The 13,090-nt window shown below is 39.7% G+C and overlaps 1 protein-coding gene across 4 annotated transcripts in view; it reads right to left on the reverse strand.

Moving 5' to 3' along the window:
* LOC118824930 (spermatid perinuclear RNA binding protein) overlaps positions 1–10,200 on the reverse strand; it is a 117,381-nt gene extending 107,181 nt beyond the window's left edge. For 2 of the 4 annotated variants that reach the window (XM_036595401.1, XM_036595399.1), the window contains exon 1: positions 7,862–7,986. The gene's annotated coding sequence lies outside the window, so the exon portion shown is untranslated. Of the gene's footprint in view, positions 1–7,763; positions 7,987–10,100 lie in introns of those variants that run through there. The other 2 variants (XM_036595398.1, XM_036595402.1) reach the window with 2 other exon arrangements.
* Positions 10,201–13,090: the final 2,890 nt, after the last annotated feature.

Here is a 13,090-nt window from a genome sequence, read left to right on the forward strand (position 1 = left end):
TATGTGCGTTTCAATTACAACAAACATAAAGCAGTGTTTCGTTATGAGCATACAGCGACTGGCTGTCCCACTTGGCGACATTTTTGCGGGTGCTTAAGCCTTCGACGTGCCAGGTTCTTTTCAAGGGCCATTTGTGACGCGTGCCTCTTCTCCCCACGTTAGCCAGGCAATGCTACATTCCAGTGTGCAATTCGCAAACTAATCTTGAGTGAAATCCAGCTGGCCCAAAGTATTGCCCATAAAGAAAGTGTTATACACTGAATGCCATCCTGTGATAGCAGCACTCAGAGCCTTATTAACCTTGCCCTGGACCACCGGTCTGAGATGCGATAAAGGTATTAAATGCATTATAAAACTAATATAGAACTGAAAAAATTATTTAAATTCAAAATTTAAAAACACATCACAGACATAGTTCCTTTACATTTGTCGTCTTACGTGAAAACCACTGTCAATGATGAAAACTAGGCATCTGTGCACATCCTACCAGAGTAAAGTGGGTGGGGAGGGGGCAGGCCTTATGCTAGGCATACACTCATGCTCAAATTACCAGGCTTTTTCTCAAGTTGCTTCTAAATTATAAAGGTTGCAATTTCTGGGGTTTATTTTGTTAGTAGCACTGGACAGCAAGGCTAGCTCACGTTTCGATATTCATCTAAACACATGTCAGGATTTGATACATCACAATGAATCATGATGCTGGAACTGGACCACTTTAGTTAAACTCATATCACTGCTGGTCACAGACCAAGAGTTCAAAGCATCAATGCAAAATAGTGGAAATTCTGTGAAAAACAGAACTGAATTTTAACAATACGGCGTCATTTGTTACTATCTCCGTCATGGTCTTTAATCATGACACATTGTTTATTCACTCATGCATTCTATATATTTTACAAGATATAATCACAATCTTAATACGTAGCAATATAACTACAATACTAGTATTTTGTCTGCATGGTACAGTCCTATTCAGCGATTAACTGTAGTATCATCTATCATCTGAGTCTGCCTGTGTTTTTGTTTCTCTCTCTCCATCCACCCCCATTCTGAGCAGGATGTCTGTCTTTGTCCTACAAACAGGAGAGTGTAAATCTGTTGGCGAATTGTCTCTGGCTGGGTTAGCAGACGGGGAGAGGGCAGGCAAGCTGCGTGTGCAGCAGGAAGCAAAGCTAAAACTCACTCCTGCTGCTGCTAGCTGGGTTAGCTTTCCCCCTCAGCTCCAAGAGAGGGCCAGGAATAGCAATGATCAGCAGGGGGAGAGAGACAGAGAGAGCGAGCGAGCACGGTACAGACAAAGACAGCGAGAGAAAGAGGCACACACAAAGCCAAAAAGGAAGAGAGAGAGAGAGAGCAGAAGAGAGAGCCCTCTTCAAATGCTCTTAGCCCAGACGGGAAAATGACAGAACTCAGAATTGCTGTCAGTTCACCAAAAATACATCGCTATAACCGTAAGCCTCTCTATCATCAGAAAATTGCTTTGAAAAGGAATCCATCAGCTGCACGACAAATTATCTAGGAAATGTACGACCACATTTAGAAATGCTTGTTAAAACTGGGTTCATAATTGGAGAGAAAGACTGCTGAAGTTGCAAAAACATGTTAATAGTTGGAAATCAGTGTCATTAAAGTGCTAAAAATGAGCTACATTCATCAAATTGCTTGACTGCATGCTTGACTGAAGCTTGACTTCATGCACCTGTGTGTGACAATACTCATGACATTTCATATAAAGCAAAGCATATATGGAACTATCATCAATGTAGCAATGTATTAAGAGTACTTTGCTCAGATCTGTTGTTCTGCATGGTGAAGTCTTCCCCCCAACTGAAATTCTACAGCAAACGCCCCATTCTGAGTGATTAGTCAAGCAATACATTTCAACAACAGACTGTCAGAATCATACCGAGTCCTTAAGAGACCCTCCTAACATGAAGAGAAAAAGAGAGGCATTAGCTTGAGAGACAGAAGGAGAACAGGAGGCTGCCATGACCCTGAATAGTGCCTTTTGACCTCTGGGGCCATTCCACACTTTCTATTGACCACGACCTAGACGGTGGTCTTAGTGCTGAAGTAGGATACATTCCTCCGGCTCAAATACTGACGCTTTTCTTAATGACGGAAACTGCAAACCTGAGCTGACCTTAGATAAACAGATGCAGATGGACAGACATAGTAGGAGTATCATGATTCACAAAATTTATAATTTGGTTTGCTACAATACAGTGATGTCTTAATTTAGTACATTTTTCGATACAGCAAAAATAAAGAGTGCCTGAAAAGGTGCTTAATGTTAAATATTAATGATTGCATTCTCAGTTAATTAGTATGGAGAACCTGCATTTATTTATGTCTATTTAGTAATTTCCCCTTCTCACTAATTTTTGTATTTATTTTTTTTATTATTTATGTTTCTTTGTTAACATTTTTTTCTGTTTTTCTATTATTTTATTAATTTATTTCCATAACTATTAATTTCTATATTTATTTATTTCTCTATTTCTGTATTTTCTTGTCCTTGTGCTAATAAAGGGGCTGTCAGTCAATGATGTCACAGCGTCTTAATATTACTATTGGTTGATTGTTGTCAGATTCTGTAGATCGATTGTACATGTCTTGCTCTCTCAGCGGTAACTAAGGACAAGACAGTACCGCAATGGCTTCTTACAGGCAGCAGACAGCCAGAGATCTGAGAGTCTCACTCTTCCGTGTGGAGGCTGTGGGGACAGTTTGCTCCATTTTGCTGCCTCTGCTGATACAGAGGTCGACCCGTAGTGTTCAGAACTTTGGAGGAGGTGGTTCATTGTCTTTTTCTGTAAAATTCAGATCACCCAGACATTGGGACGCCCTTCTCACATACAGCCTGTGGAAGCCATCGAAAGTTATTTATCGGCAGGTTTGTCGTTCATGGCATTGCAGTTCTTTATGGAGTTGGCGAAAGAACAGTTTAATCAGCTCTTCTCATCCTGGGCTAGATTGCGAAACCTGAACGTGAAAAACACGCCCCCTCATTATCATATGAACGAAGAAATACAGAAATAAATAAATGAATTAATGAAAAAAAAATAAATTAATTAATTAATGAAAAAATAAATGAATACATGAAATCAATGAATAAAGGGAACAATTGTTAAAAATATGGATATGGAAAAAATATATAAAAATGGCATTAATAAAACAATAAATAATATAGAAATAAATGAATTGAGAAATATATAACTGCAGAAAAAGGAAATGTGTATAATTACAATCACTATAAGCAATATATACTTTATTTAGTTTTTTTTTTTAAATGATTAATTTACTGAGCCATTTATTTTTTAATTTCATTTATTTTTCAATTTGGCAAATCTGGTCCTCCATAAATTAGAGCTTTAAACATGATAAGTGCAATATGTCCACTTTAGAGTGGACTTTTCTCTGATCCATTCAGAAACACTAAACAGAGCTAATGCCCTACCCACAAGCTAATGTCAGCCCTGAGCTAACACACTAGCCACAAGCTAACATAAGTCGATGCATATTTATTACTAGCCACGAAATAACATGATTTCACATTCTTACACCCCAAAAGACAGATTACTGTCTGACATTACTGAAGACATTACTTCGAATGAGACCATAGGGTTACAGCAACAACACAAATGACTACACAAATGTGAGATTACTGAATGCAACCGAATATTCATACACAAGATGAGGCAGCCCTTAATGAGATTTTTCAAAATGCATACATGAATATTATACATGTATGTACTGTTGCTACTAAGATTGTAGTAGAATAACTGCAAAATGTAAAATCACCCATCAGCTTCATTGGCTTTGGGTTAGTTTCCAGACCTAGCCTAGACAAAAACATGTTTCAAAAAGAGAGTCACTATTGGTAATGAGATTTATTTCAAACCCAGACTTAATCCATATCCAGATATCCATGAAAATGGTCCTTGGTCGTATAAACTAGCCACAGAACCTCCCAAAAGAGTGCAACACTATACAAAGATATGCCTAATGGTAACGTAATGGAGGCCAGACTTAAAGAAAGCATCCCATAAAAGCTTGTGTTGATGCAGACAGCGTCATCCGAGGCCAAGGCTGAAACAAATGAACAATAAATCGGCTGCAAGTTGAGATGGACCTCTCCACTGTCTCTGTCTCTCTCTGTGGAATTCAGGCTGTGCAAACAGTGCAGTCTTCAACATTTCAACCTGAGGCAACCTGAACTATGCCCACCAGCTATTTCCAGTCAATGTGCCAAGCAATTTCCTGAACATGAGAGAGAGAACATTTTAGTGATATATTAAATACATGATAAGCATTATATGTCTGATATAATGCCTATAACATAGCAGTTCCCTCTTGCCAAGCAGTCTGTTTTCAACTTTTAATTCTGTTTTACAAACTTTAGTCCTGTCTTCAAGATCTGACAGTTAACTGCAGTGTATGTAACCTAATTAACTGGGTGCTTCAGACTGTTTTGAAAGAATAGCTGAAAATCCACAGAAATCTAACAAATGGCAGGCTTACTTTCTGGAAATGTGCCTTCTGTCTGGTTAACATTTTGTAACACATAACAACAAAGGCAAAACAAATTATGTCAGGTTTGAAAGATATTATTTTAGCACACTATTATTGTAGCAAAATCGTTTATTTAGGCAAATGTTGTCTGATACAGTAAAGGAAAATATCATGATACTGAATTTTATCAAGATCAACCATCACTTGTACAAGTTAACATATTAAGAGTAAAAAGAGTAAAAATGTGTATGCCTACGATTTGCACACACCTTTTCCTTTAATTATTATTGTTATAAGAAGTAATGATGTGCATGGTGGAGGTGACAATACATTGCGGAGAATGGATGTTCTGGTAATTATGCCATGTAATATAACTACATGTATGCCATGTAATGTAACTACACAAAAGTCTGTAAATGACAAGCACCAATCAACAACACTCCAGCCCTCCTCTTGACTCCCAGCTTTAGTGATGACAGAAAGTTGCGCAATAACAATTATAGTGATCATTTTCTACTATCACAATCTTGCTCAAAATATTGTGAGAATAGTGAATTGCAAACCTAGTATTGTGAATGGAATTGTTGAGTATCATTGCACCCTATTAGTAATTAAACATTCCTTTCATTGCAACTAATGCAAATTAAATGAAATGAGAGAGAGAGAGAGAGAGAGAGAGAGAGAGAGAGAGAGAGAGAGAGAGAGAGAGAGAGATAGAGAGAGAGATACACACACTTGCTTCCTATATCTGCAACAGATCACACAGGAAATCACCATAAACATACCAACACAGCATTATAAACTCATATGTGGAATAAAAAATGGGAAGTATTTTCACAACACTAGCAGTCAGGGTCGAGTGCATTTGCACAGTGAGCAGTCACAAATAAAAGCATTTGCACACATTTACAGAACTGTAATTGCTTGTTAACAACGCCTCTGCATGTCCCCTAAACTCTATGAAGGTCTGTTCGCTGTAAGAGTTGTTATTGTGGGGTTTCTGTTACTTTGTTTGCAGTTACACCCCCACATATCTCGAAGACATGACTTTGAGTTATCAGCTCCAACCGCATCGTTCACGTCTTGAAGACAAAACAGCGCAGAGGAACAGCCATGAAAAGTGAAACCAAAACAAAGCCAAAGCCTAGACTGATACAGTACATCGACAAAAGCAGACCACTGTTTTCTACACTGACTACCCTAGCGTTTGTCAGTCTCTACTCTTCTCCTCTTCTCAAGATCCTTTTGGTGTAAAATATAACAGAAATAAGTACTAAAGTTTGAAAATCAGAGGCATGAAGCAGCACCGAAGCAGCAGAGCATAAAGCTACTTTATTTAGAACATAAAATTGAACACAACTGTTTTACGTGAATTGCTGAAATTAAAGTGCAGTGAAGTAGAAGTGAACTAGTGTGGTTTTAGCAAACTTAGGACAAAAAATTCCATGTTCCAATGCTCTTGGAGTGAGAACATAATGAATGAATAACCATAAGGGTGTTGGTAATTGTTTTCACTGGCCAGGCATCATCGATGTGGGCATTCTCAATTTGAAATCGGTCTGATTCCACAAAGCACATGACCAACAAATAGAATTAAAAATTTGAGGAGACAATCAAAGAAGCGCTTAGAGTTCTCATGTCATGGCCAAAGTTATCAATGTATTAAAGCCTGCATATTTCATAACATGCCTTATTATGAATGTATATAGATACCAACATTGGGCTACTAGTGTTAGTCTGCGTTACTGATGTAAAAAGTGAAGCCAATGAAATGAAACAAATGCAGATCATTTTTAGGCCTATAGGCTTTAAATTAATAAGCTATTTGTGTGGAATCATGTGACATATATACCTAATTCTAACATTTTATTACTTTAAGCAAAATGGCACCTAAACCAAACAGTCAGAGAAGACGGTATAAAGTCAGGAAAGGGAGGAAAATCAGTGGACAGAGGATAAAATGACAGGAGAGAGGACAGAATGAAAGATTTAGAGCTCAGACTGAGTCAGTAAGGGTGGCCTCAGATGAAGTTTCTCGCCAGAGCACAGAACGTGCTGAAGTTCATCCTACCAGGGAACTTTTCAAAAATATAAAGCCAACAATGATTATAATTCATTCAGATATCATTATTGTCATTGCTTTGTTGCTCTACACAGGATCTTGCTGTGCTCCCAGTAGGTTCTGGAAAGTAAGTTTAAAGTACTGTCCCACTTTACCTTAAAAAGCTGAAGAGGAAAACACCGCCAGGGTCTATGATATCCAAACAAAAACAATAGTCACTACAGTATTAACACATTTACATCTCAGAGGCTTGAGACAACTCACAAAACACAGAAGACATGAGAATATTGTATATATCGCAGCCTCCTGGTGCATTTACCGAAATGTCCTAATGCTGATTTCACCCTAAAAGTATTATCATTCAAAAGTATAAGTATGTAACTAAGTAAACACTACTAGTTACTACCCACTTCTGTGCTCACAGCGAACTCAAAATAAACTGGACTTCAGACTTCTGAGGTTTATCACCTTATTCTGGATCGAAGGGAGATCAAATTAAAGAAGAGAGCCAAACAGATTCTGTTCCTATGTTGATAGATGCTGTTTGTACTGGATGCAAACTCGACTGCAGTTCCATAGGGAGTCTGAAGCAGCAAACAAGGCTCAAGTTGGCTTCTTATTCGGATTTTCCGTTCCACCTTAAATGGCGCAGCCGTACCATTCTAGCTAGCTACCTCACAACCATACATTCATGATACTGATGCGCCATTTAAGGTGGAACGGAAAATTCGAATTAGGAGCCGGTGAATTCAGTCTGAGCCGACGCGGCTAATGTTTACTACTGCGAGTGTTAAAGTACGGAAGTGGCTTTCTAAAACTACAGACACCTGCTGAGAGAGAGGCGGACGATCCTCGCTTTGTTAACCGTCCCTACAGCTCCGTAACCAGGATCGTAGAGCAAACACACGCACACACATACACACACACTGTCACGGCGGTTAATGCTGATTCAGGCAGAACACTGACCACTGTCTGACACGTTTCTCCAGTTAGACAGGATTAATGAAAACAGAAGCAAAAGACAAGAGCTGATACGCTGAGGAAACCAAAAGCTGCCAAAGCAGTTATTCTGTAAACAAGTTCAAGCGTCCAAGCGGCTGTACTTCCATTGACATTTCCAGCTCAGATATTACTCAATTTCAACGTCAACGACTAACAGGCTCAACCTCAGTGTTAATTTACTAACCTCACTCTGAACGACACACTTAAGAAAGCTGCAGGTTTCACTTCACCACAGCGCAGCAACACAGAGTGGACTTTACATGGACGGATCAGCAAACTTACGGTTCGGCTCCCAACGTTCTGTGACGGCTGCAAAACCAGCTTACTACGTTCCAACGTAACGTTACAGCTCGCGAGCTGCTTTTTTTTTTTTTGAGTTCCACGCGGGTCGCGCGCTCTGCCCTCTTACATGCGCTAGAGGGGGGAGTGTAACTCAGAAGTGAGAGCTGCGCATGCGCGCGACCGGCGGAGTCGTTTCGATCATTCGCGCTAGAGACGAGAGTCACTGAATTCATTGAAACACACCATTCGAAAGAATCGGTTCGGTAAACTGAATCATCATTAAATCTTAAACCAGTGGATACTTAAAGAAATGGTTACCAAAAAAATTACAATATTAACAATAATAATAATAATAATAATAAAATTTTGTAAATGTGATTATTTTATTATTATTATCTTACTCCAAACGTAGTCAAGACATTTTGGTGTCCTAAGTTTTACAGCGGATCTATGAGAATAGCAAAATAGAAATAAGGCTAGGCAACATTACAATATTTATCGTCATTGTGATAAATTATGTCACATTATGCCACAGGATGTCACAATACGCTTCTCTGAGTATATTGTGGATATCGTCCGTACCTAAAACACACTGACCAACTGCACGTTTGATTTCACGTTCAATTTGTTTAATTTGAACATAATTAAGTAGTTTAACTGGATTTGTGCAGCACAGCATGTCAATGTTAAATACAAATCACTGGATTTGTAGGTTTAGTCATATTTTTTAAATGTGGCACTACTTTGTCTACTCTAGTGTCACCCAAAGGATACTTCTTTGCTAAATTAGATGTAGCTCCAATGCCAATCTAAAGAAGCAAACCTTTGGTGTTATGTCATGGTCATGGTCAATCGTCTACATTTTTGAAGCAAGTTGAAAATTGTGTACATACGTTTTTTATGAAACTTTCCTTTAATTGATACTTTCAAACTGACCTTTTTCACAAATTTTTTGTTTGATTCATATTCACAAGCTTAATGCTCGTGTTTGGGTGTGAAATTAAGTTAACGGCGATGTAAACCTTTTAAGGTAGTTAAACAACAACCTTCTTTAAGAAATTACCCAAAATTATAACGTACAATATTTAAAATTTTGTTTTATTGTTACAGTGTGGTGCGTCAAGGTTAAAGTTTGAAAGATTTCTATTACAAGTCTTGGACTTGTGAATCAGTTAGACCAATTTACTGAATCGGTTTAAAAAACATTCATTCACTCACCAATCAGTACATCTCTTAACAAAGACAAGCCAAATTCTTCTCCGTTTTACAGTGGACTGTTTAATTACGTTATGATGTAACATTTTCAACGACTCTTGATATGATTTTAGCATAACAACGTGGATACAAGAGCATAAATGCTAAAGAAAGTTCGATTCAATTGGACTTGTGAATCGGTCCGAATAATAGTAAATCGATTCGGAAGAATGATTTGTTCACGAGTTGGTTCATCGTTACTAACTAACGTAAACGCTACCGGTGAAGAAGACTCTCTGGGAACCGCGCAGCCAAACACAGCCATTTTCTGCATTTTGCCACATTATAGCTACACAAAATGACCTTTAGATAAACGAAAAGTTTTAATTCACCCCATGAACAAAAACGATGCACATTTCCAACCCACAGGCGCATTCCCACCCCCCTCCTCTCCTCTCCTCTCTCTCTCTCTCTCTCTCTCTCTCTCTCTCAGAGCGAGCTGCTGTCTGATAAATTATTCAAGTAGCCCACGGCTCCTGCAGCAGCGTTACCACAACCGAAGGATGTTTTGTGGGGAGACCCATCCAAACACCACAGCCGAGTTAAACCAGCGCCTCAACTGTAATTCCTTTGCCCGTTTTGTTGTCTCAACATGCGGCTCCGTCCGTCCCAGAGACCTCACCTCATCTCTGGGGGTGAACTGTCAAACAGCCCGCAGCCGCTGGAACGAAGCTGAAGTCGGGGCTTCCTGTTCGCCAGCTTCTTCTTCGAATTTCCCCGTCCCACCTTATATGGTGCTGCAGTTAAGTGCACTATTTAAGGTGGAAAGGGAAAATTCGAACAAGCAGTTGGCGAATAGGAGGCTACTTTCAGCTTCGTGCCACCGGAGTTGTTTGCAGCGAACGGCGGCGTAAAGCGGGCTGAGGAAGAGATTAATTAAACCCTGCTCGTCGTCGGCGGCAGCAAAAATCATCCACCACATCATCCTTGCGTCGATTCCGTTACCGTCGCCGTGCTGAAAAGAGGATAAAGGGAGAGTCATTACCTCGACCGAGCTGCTTCTGTCCTCTGGGCTGTCGATAAGCCGCCGTTATATTCCTCCAAGTCAGAGACTCTTTCCCTCTCACTGTTTCTCCAACTGCCTCAAGTATTTAGAGCACGGCTTTGTTCACGTGACCGCGAGCGCCCTCTCTCATTGGTCGAGTCGGGTCCGGTAGAAACGTGCACCTGTGTTAAAGAGCTCCACTGGTGCAGCAGGAATCGGGGGGCTTGGGTGATGTGTAAAGGGGGTTGGTGTAGTTGTGTGATGTGTAACCGTGTTAGTGTAAAATAAGTTTGCGCGATGTGTAATTGGATATATGATGTTTCTTTAGTGAGGATGAGTAATGGGGGAGTCGTGTAGTTGCATGGGTGGGTCTATGGGGTGGCCCTGGTGGCACTTACCATCTCATTTCTGCAGACCCTAAAATTAGTGGTGTGCACTGGTACTCAAATACTCGGTTAACCATTCGAGGTGCCAGTTTTTCAATACTGAAATCACTTTTTGGGAATTCCTGAGGTTTCATCGCAAAAAGACAGATAAAATGTACCGGCTAACAATATGGAAATACAGAATTTATCCCTACTGAAAAAAGGGCCATTAGAAATCATTACTGGTTTTGCATTCTAACAGAAATTGTCTCAATGGTTTCCAACAGAGACCACTCATTTCCTGTAGAATACCTTCAGATCCCATTGGGATACCATTGAATGCATTTAGAACCCACCATTGGTCACCTGTTAAACCATCAGGATCCTTTGCACTGTGATATCAACCTAGTAAATCCTTGCATCCAGTATTGTAGCATTTAGTGCTAGCTCATTAGCTCCTCTGAAGAGGCGGCCTTGTTTACTCATCCAACACGAAAGGCTAATGAAAAAAAAGGCTGTTTTTGAATAATAAAACATTTTCTAATTTCAACCTCCAGTTCTATCGTCTGAAAAGTAAAATAGTATAAAGCCTACAGCCTTGTGTTAATTTTGGCCAAAGTCTGGTTGAGGTTATCCCTACATAGCTCTTACAGATACTTGAATATCAGAATTAGTCACAACATACATCTCTACCTGAAATATGATGCAAAGATATTGTGCACACAATGAGTCTATACCCTCAAAACACAAAACTCAACAAGGATATTGTGTAAAAAAAAAACCCTAAAAGTATTATTTACATTGTGCTATTCATTCACACAATGATCCAATCAGTCAGTGTAGTTTCCCCCCTGAAAAAAAGTGACCAATTAATGTATAATGTACCACGAACATTGGCACATGAGGTATTTCACTGGTTCGCTACTCTCCTGTCCTGGAGTCCACCTGCACTGCAGGGATTAGTACTTAGCCCTGCTGTAACACACCCAGTAACTCAATTAGAGCTTATTAATGACCTGATTAGCTGAAGCAGGTGTGTTGGAGCAGAGAAAGCACTAAGATAGTACCTGAAATCACATCTACTCTGAACAGTGTGCAAGAAAGGTGTGTCTGAAATCATAATGTTCGTCAAATAGCAGGTTAAAAATACCCACAATGCATTACAATGTGCAGTCAAAATTGGAAAAATCTGAACACTGGACTTTGGCTTTTGAGGCAGTCTGTCAAAGTTTAGTTGAGGACAGAGCATATAGTACTGTGCAAATGTCAGAGACCCCCTTCATTTATTTAATTTCCAGTCAACATGGCCATTAACTACAAACTGGGAAAAAATGGAAAACATAATCAGAAACCTCAACAGCTGACTATAATAAGTTCACCAGACAAATAATGAATCACTTGTGACTGAAACGTTCCTAACAGTGTGGAGTACCTCCACGAGCACATATAACAGCTGCGATTCAATTTGGCAATTTGGCAAGTTTCTGGATGTGGTCGACATCAATGTTCAGACACACTTGCGTCAAAGAATTGTGCAGCTCAGCCGGATTTCATGAATGCCTTCCCTGGCAACTTACTCATTGTTCCAGGTAGTCCTACAAACTTTTATTTTCAATTTTTGTGCCTCTTCACCCACTGTAACTAGGCAACTTTGTGAGCAGAAGTGAGCAAAAGCCTCTTGCATTCCACTCTGCTCCATATGTTCATGGTATGCAGTTCCTTGTGGAGTGTTCTTTCAGAAATTGGTTGTGAAGGACCTGCATTGACTTATAGAAGCAATTCTTGCCGGGAAGGGAAGCGTTTTTTTCACAAGCCATGAAACACACTGGTGGTCCCTGTCCATCATTTTCGTCTTTAAGCCACAATTCTGATGAGAATTTTTCATATACTGGGATTTTTTGCAATTGCTGGTAGACCCATATGACCGTACACTTCCATATACCTGCAAATTCAGCTACTTCCTTCACACTATGGCCTTTGGCACATCCAAATGCAATCACTCCTTTTTGCCAATCATTAACATCTGCTTTGAGACCCATTTTCCACACATTGAACGAGACACTCACTGCACCGTACCACCTTTTCTCAATCTATGAATCCCGTCGCACACCCCACAGGTATTTATAACCCGATCATCCTCACACAACATCATCTTCAGGCGCAACTAATTTTTTGTCCGAAGAGCTTATCAATTTCTTCAGTATTTATTGTGTTTTCTCTTTAGCTTCCATTCTTTTCAGAAGGCTCACTTTCAGTTTTTCACAGAAATCTGCAGGGATATTGTTCCACACTTCGAAAGCCTAAGGTTTTCTGCTTCTCACAATGCAAGTAATGTCAAACACATTCAGTGATGTTGAGGTCTGGACTCTGTGGTTGTCAGTCCATTGTTCAGCTTCTTTGTTTGTTGTGTCTCCTTTTCTCAGTGAGGCTTCTTGATAAGGCTCTTGGCTACACATCCTTTCAGACCCATGGCGCTCAGTTGTCTTCCTACAGTGGAAGGATGGACAAAAACACCAGTGTATTTTTTTCAGATCTGAAGCAGCTTGATTTTCTCCTCTCTCTCAAAGATGAAAGCTTTAAGTGCTGTTTATCTGAGGGGGTCAGTTTTGGTGGTCTACCAGGTCT

This window comes from Colossoma macropomum, unplaced genomic scaffold (genome assembly GCF_904425465.1).
Source record: "Colossoma macropomum unplaced genomic scaffold, Colossoma_macropomum, whole genome shotgun sequence".
In the NCBI taxonomy this organism is placed as follows: Eukaryota; Metazoa; Chordata; class Actinopteri; order Characiformes; family Serrasalmidae; genus Colossoma; species Colossoma macropomum.